The sequence below is a fragment of the Nannospalax galili genome, unplaced genomic scaffold (genome assembly GCF_000622305.1).
Source record: "Nannospalax galili isolate Female #2095 unplaced genomic scaffold, S.galili_v1.0 scaffold188, whole genome shotgun sequence".
NCBI classification, from domain to species: domain Eukaryota; kingdom Metazoa; phylum Chordata; class Mammalia; order Rodentia; family Spalacidae; genus Nannospalax; species Nannospalax galili.
This window is the reverse complement of record NW_008360325.1, coordinates 1,133,496-1,140,940: the sequence shown is the minus strand read 5'-3', so window position 1 is coordinate 1,140,940 and position 7,445 is coordinate 1,133,496.

The following is a 7,445-nucleotide window of genomic DNA, read 5'->3' as shown; positions in this document are numbered from 1 at the left end:
AGCCAACCAGGGAGCGGCCAGCGCGGCGCAGCCAACCACCGCGGGGCCGGCGCTGACTTCAGCGCGCCGCCCCGTCCTCGGCCCGCGGAGACGCACGGCGCTTGGGCCTCGCGGCTAGCCGTAGGGGCCGGGCGCAGAGTGCGCCGCTGTGATTGTGGGTGGCACATGCGCAGGATGGCACATGCGCAGAGGCGCCCGGGTAGGGCGTTGAGTTGTGAGGAGCGTGCGCAGAGGCCGTGGTGCGGATCTTGGGGCTGCGGATTAAGGCGGGCGTTGCGGAGGAATGGGGAGTCGGTACCGCTCTGCAGGTGGCTGGCGGCGGCCTCGGGCCGTGTGTTGCACCGCTGCGCACCGAGCCGGCGTGCATGGTTGCTGCAGGCGCGCAACCCCGGGTGTCTGCTCAGGTCCTGGCGACCTCTTAGGAAGTAAGCTCGTGTCTCCAGGCCAGTCGCCGCCCGTGCGTGCTGGGAAGATTGATGGAGAACATCCCTCCCAGCAGACACCCCCAGCCTGCAAAGTGCAGGAGCGCTCGGGGGGGACACGGGGCCCTGGGAGGGGTGCTTCTGAGCAGAGCAGGGGCGTGTGGTGCAGCGGAGGAGGGTCAGGAGGGTTTACAAGCTGAGAATAGCCTGTGGCAAAGCGCCCTGTGGGGAGACAACAGCAGCAAGACGCACCGGAAGTGACTGAGGGTCCCTGGAGCCGTCTGGGCTGCAGGAAATGTGGTATGACTTGGTTGGGTTCACACAGGCCCACATATATGAACCTCCGAGCTGTCCTCCACATCAGATCACTTACATGTACGTTTATAGATCCTTAGGTTTGGGGGGTTTTTTTTGGTCTTTTTGAGACAGGGTCTCCCTGTAGCCCCAGCTGTCCTGGAACTCACTATGAAGACCAGGCTGGCCTTGAAATCATAGAGATCCCCTGCCTCTGCCTCCCGAGTGCTGGGACTACAGGCGTGTGCCACCACGACCGGCAGATCCTTAGTTTTTTAAAACAGGCAAGGAGCTGGAGAGGTGGCTCACCGGTGAGGAGCACTGGCTGTTCTTGCAGAGGACCGGGGTTCCAATCCCAGCACCCACATGGCAGCTGATAACCGCCTGTAACTTCAGTTCCAGGGCATCTGACGGTCTCTTCTGTCCTCAGCAAGCATTGCACGACAGGGTTGAACTTACATGCAGGCAATACAGAGATATACATAAAAATAATAATAAAGAAAATATTTAAAAACCACAAAGTGGTCCCATATTGAGTAGTGTGTTGGGCAGAGCAAAGTCCTCATCAGAGAAGTATTGGAGATCTGTTAAAGTATGGGGGGGGTCTGGTAATAAAGTATATTCATCAGTTGGTACCCTTTTTTACTGTATGTGTTTGATACCTCAATATTTTTTCAAAACAAAAGCCAAAAAGATCACCCTACCCAAAACTAGAGTCTGAGCAGTTTTAGAATAAAGACCAAAAGTAGGGTGACCAGATAGCTGGATTTGTCTGGACTTTTCACTTGCCTCCCTACCCCAATCTGGGATGCCTCTCCCAACGGCCTCTAGTATGTCTGCTCATCCCAGATCTGTTTCTCTATGACCCTTCAGGCCCACCTTGCTTAAGCCCCTGGGGCCTATCACAGAACTGTGTACCCTGTAGGCGTTCCTTGAAACAGTGGGTCCAGGTCCTTGTCTGCTTGCCTGGGACTAGAAACCTTTGTCCCTCAGTTTCCTCAGATGTTTGAAAAAACAAAAGCTACCTGTACATCAGTGGGTTTTGGAAAGGATTCAGTGAGTCATCACCCACAGAGCACTTTGCCTACTGCTGGGTTCATAATAGAACTCAAATTTCAGTGGTTGCTGTTGTGCGGTAGGGTTATTATTTTAGAAAGCAGGAAGTCTGACCAGCCAATGGGTGGAATAGCCTTGGCCAAGTGTTGGCTTTTGGCCCCTAGACCACAGAAGCCAGCTGCCAGTGTTCTCTGGCCTCCATGAGAGTCCATGATGTCCTTACAAATAAATGGCTTGGCCTAGACTATGTTTCTGAGCTTTGTGACCAACACACCACCCCCACTCCAAACTGGCTTATCTTAGCACCCCAAAATGTACACAACACAGTTACTTCAAGCTGCAAGCAAAGACTTGGTTCAAAAATTAGAATGTCCAGCTCTACAGACCTAAACCTCTGAATTTTATTTGATTTGCACTTTTACCCCTGCACCCAGCTTGGGCCCTTTGCACCAGGATAAGTGATGGTTAGAGGGCAGTAAGCTGGGTGTCTTCCCTGTTCTTTCCTCAACCTGTCATCCAGCTCAGTTTGCTGCCACTCCCTAAGCTGTGCCAGGAGGAGGAAGGCGATGTGACCAGAAGGGTTCCAGTCCTTTGGGCTGGTAGAAAATAAAGATGACTCCCTCTTTAGGCATATTCATGGGCTCTTCGGGGCAGGGGTGGGGAGATCCCTGTTGCCTTCCCTCCTGAGTTCCCTTAACCCAAGCAGATGTGTCACTTTCCTGGGTAAGTGTTGACCTGGTGGCTGTAGGAGCCCTTCTAGAGGGTCAATCAGTGCCTAAAGTGACATGCTGATATCTGTCTTTCTGAGAATGCCGTGCTCTGCCTGCAGCAGGATCAGCTCACCAAATCCTCTTCTTTGCCTCTTGGTTCAGAGTGTGGGGCAGGTTTCCAAGCTTTTCCTTTTATAATCTACATAAGCAATCTGGAAGATTAACTCTTGATTCCTGAGAAGTCCACATCTGCATAGATGTATAAACAAAGGAGTGTGGCTGTGTGCCAGTAAAACTTTATTTACAGAAGAAGCAAATGGCTTAGGGCTGTAGTTGGCTGACTCTGGCGTCATAGCACAGGCTGTCACAGTGGGATTTCAGGTCAGTAGCCACAGCCTTTGTATGAGGAGACAGTGGAATCTGACTACATGAAACAAAGTTTCCCTTTCTCAAAATCAGTGTGAGAGACTTGCCATTTGTGCCTGAAAGGGTCCTTTCAAGTCACTAAGAACAGGTAATCAATCCCAAAGAGAAATGAGCAAATACGAACAATGAAATACCCAGAAACCCAAAGGATCAATCAACAGATGGGAATTTGCTTGATCTAACTGGTACTAAAATACTAACTTCTGCCTGTAATTCCAACATTCAGGAGGTGAAGGCAAGATCACTGGGAGTTCTAGACCAGCCTGGGCTACAGAGTGAGACCCTGTCTAGAAAAGAAAAATATTGGGGGTGTGGGGGGGTTACTGGAGCTGTAATTCAGTTGGTAGAGTGCTTGCCCAGCATGTGCAAGTCATGACATAGCACACAGGCCTATTTCCCAGTAGAGGCAGAAGGATCAGAAGTTCAAGGCCCTGTTTGGCTACTTCAGATTCAAGGACAGTCTGCCATACATGCATCCCTGTCTTAAAAAAATAAACGAAACCGGGCATGGTGGCGCACACCTTTAATCCCAGTACTCGGGAGGCAGAGGCAGGCAGGCAGATCTCTATGAGTCCAAGGCCAGCCTTGGTCTACATAGTGAGTTCCAGGACAGCTAGGGCTACAGGGAGACCCTGTCTCAAAAAGACCAAAAACGAAAAAAATAAAAATTAAAAAAAAAACAGCCAGGAGTGGTGGCACAGGCCTTTAATCCCTGCAGAGGAGGCAGAGGCAATTGGATCTTGTGAGTTCAAGGCCAGTCTGGCCTACTTCGTGAGTTCTGAGCCAGCCAGAGCTACAAGGAGACCCTGTCTCAAAAACAAAAATGATGAAAACAAAGTATATGAAATAATGACAGTGGAAATAGGGGATATAATGCAGTGACCCCTCCCTCTCTCCTTGAGACAGTAGACAGGATGAATGCTCCACTACCCCTCCCCCAGCCAGGGCAGAACACTGAGAGGAACCAGTGAGGTCCCTGAGGTGCGGAGGCACTGAGGGCTGAGGAGACTAACTCTCAGGACAGCAGAGCAGATACCCCAGAGAGAGTCAGGGACTCAGGGATCCAGCAGCCTGTTACCCAGTGCTCACAGAAGAGGAAAATGTCTGAGGCCAGGGAAATTTCTGAAAGATTAGAAGACATGGTATCTGGGGTTCATTCAGACAAAAATGTTTCCCATGAATCAGAGTAGAAAAACCCATAATTCATGGACACTGGATAGAAGTCTCAAGAAGGTTGTGTTAGTCAGCTTTCTGTCACTGTGAAAAATGGCCGAGGGAAAACAACAACTTAGAGGAAGAAGCACTTATTTTGGCTCCAATTGCTAGTCTGTGATTACTTAACATTGTTTCTGGGCCAATGGGAGGCAGAACATCATGGCAAGGAGCATGTAGGCAAAGAAAAGATTCTCACTTCATGGCAGCCAGGAAGCAGAGAGAGGGAGAGGAAAGATCCAAGTGTCCAGTATCCCCTTCATCAACATGCCCACAATGACCTATTCCATCAACTGGACCCCGCATCCTGAAGTTTCCACCACCTCCTCCTAGCTTCCCTAGCTGGACAGCAAGCATTCCACACAGGAGCCTTTGAGAGAACATTCTAGATACAAACTGTAAGAGTTGTGCCTTAGAAGTGGGATCACCACTACTTGGAATCCATCCACTACCCCCCTACCCTCAGCCAGACTTTCTAGACTGACCTGTGAGACTCTGGGTTCAGCCCAAAGGTTGGGGGAAAGGATGGGGAGGAGAGGGAAGAGGGGGAGGGGAGGGGAAGGGGAGGGAAGAGGAAGAGGGGGAGGGGAGGGGGAGGAGAAGGAGGTACTAGACTGGAGGAGGTAGAGGAAGCTAGACTAAGCACTCTTCCATATCTGCCTAACAAATCATCAAAACAAGACATACTAGCAAACTCTTTCCAAGTAATTTAACTGCATCCCAGGACAAAAAAATCTACAAAATGTTTATCAGAGAAAATACAGAGCATCCAAAATGGTAAAATAATCATAATGTCTGGCATCTAGTCAAAGATCACTAAACTTTCAAGCAAGCTAGAAGGAAAACAACCCATGCACAGGAGAATAAGCTTATGATTATTGAATAACAACCAGAACCAACCTGGAGTTTGCACAGGTAAGAGAATTGGCAGAAAACATTAAAACAGTTATGATAACTACATTCTCTATGCTCAAAAAGTTAAATCATGGGACTGGAGAGATGGCTCAGTGGTTAAGAACGCTGGTTGTTCTTGCAGAAGACCCAGGTTCGAATCCCAGCACCCACATGGCAGCTAATGACTGTCCGTAACTCCAGTTCCAGGGGATCCGACAGCCTCTTCTGTCCTCTACGGGCATTGCATGACACGGGTGCACTTACATACATGCAGGAAAACACTCATACACATAACATAAAAATAATATTTGGTCTTTTTGAGACAGGGTCTCCCTGTAGCCACAGCTGTCCTGGAATTCACTATGTAGACCAGGCTGGCCTTGAACTTACAGAGATTTGCCTGCCTCTGCCTCCCGAGTGCTGGGATTAAAGGTGTGTGTCACCACACCCAGCTAAAATATTTTTTTTAAAAGTTAAATCATGAAAATAATGTTTAAACTGTAGTTGAGCATCCAGAGATGAAACTACAGCCCCCAAGTGAAAAAAATGCGGCATGTAATTAATGGCAGACATTACTTAAGAAAAGATTCATGAAATTGAAGGCTTAGAAATAGAATTTTTCAAGAGGCTGGTGAGGTGGATCAGTAGTAGGAGGGCTTGCTGCCAAGGTTGATGATCTGAGTTTGACCCCCGGGACCCACAGGGTGGGAGCAGACAACTGACTCCTGTAAATCAGCCTTTGACCTCCTCCCATGCACATATGTACGTGTTCAAGTACACAAATAAATAAATGTAAACCAGAGAAAATATATAGAATTATTTAAAACAAGACAATGAGGAACTGGGGAAATGGCTCAGTGGTTAAGAGCATTGGCTTTTCTTGCAGAAGTCTAGGGCTCAGTTCCTAGAACCTACATGGCAGCTAACAGCCATCTGAAACTCTGGTTTAAGGGGACCCCGACACCCTTTTCTGGCTTTTGCAGGTATTGCATGCATGTGGTGTGCTTACATACATGCTGGCAAAACACTCATACACATAAAATGAAAATAGATGAATTTAAAAATAAAATTACACAGTCAGAAAAAAATAATCCAAAGACACCACTAGCACACCAGGTGACTCACCTTGCATGATAATTTGTGTCCTGAACAGCAAAGAGACTAAGAGGACAGACATAGCAGCATTTGAAGAAATAGTGACATTTTCCAAACTCACCGAAAACTATAAACCTAGAAATTCAAGACATTCAATGAAACGAAAGCACAGGAAGCCTGAGAATAACCAGTTACTACTATGCCAAGTCACGTCTTACATCGCTCAAAACCAGGGGCTGGAGAGATGGCTTAGTGGTTAAGAGCACTGGCTGCTCTTGCACAGGACCCAGGTTTGAATCCAGGCACCTGCATGGCAGCTGACAACAGTCCATAACTCCAGTTCCAGGAGACCTGACCTCCGCAGGCATTGCACGACATGGGTGTGCTTCCACACATGCAGCAATGCACTCATACACATAAAAATAATAAAAATATTTTAGAAACAAATTGCTCAAAACCAGTGATAAGAAAAAAACAAAGGGAAATGACGCATTATATAAAGACAAAAATAAGGAAGACACCAACTACCTCACTGGAAAGAGCACAACTGGATCAACACTTTAACAAACAGAAAGAAAACGCTGACCTAAAATTTAATGCTCAGCAAAAATATTTTCCAAAAGTAGAGCTAGGAAAAGGCGTTTTCAGGTACCCAAAGTTCACCATGAAGAGACACGGGGTAGCTCTGGCTTGGGGTTATACACACTGGAACTTTCTAGATAACTTTTACTACCTTGCATGATCTTCTCTGATTCATTCGCTGGGCATCCTCTCAGACTGCCAATTTTGGATGGAAACCAGAGCAAAAATGGGTGGGTGAGTAGGTCCAGGCTTTGAGTAGGCTGCCTGCTCCTTTAGCCTCATGACCCAGCAGAATCCTCATGACTCAACAGGTCCTGTGATTGTGAAAGTATAGAATTGTGGAGATAGCTCAGTTGATAAAGTGCTTGCCTTACAAACACAAGGTCATGAGTTCAAGCCCCAGAACTCTTGCAAACAAAAATGGTAGTGTACACTTATGATCCCAGTACTAGGGAGGTAGAGACAGGCGGATCCCTTGGGCTCTGTGGCCAACCAGCCTAGCTGATTTCTGTGATTTCTAGGTCAGTGAAAGACCCTTTCTTGGGAAAAAAAAAGGTGGCGAGCTCGTAAGGAATGATACACAAAGTTGTCCTCTGACGTCCACGTATACAAACAGACAGAGAGAGAGAGAGAGAGAGAGAGAGAGAGAGAGAGAGAGAGAGGTGAAAGGCAGCCAGGAATGTTCTGTGGAGCAAGTCCTGGTAGGGGAATTGCATGGGACACTCCAGGGCTTGGTAGTAAGTCCATTTCTTCC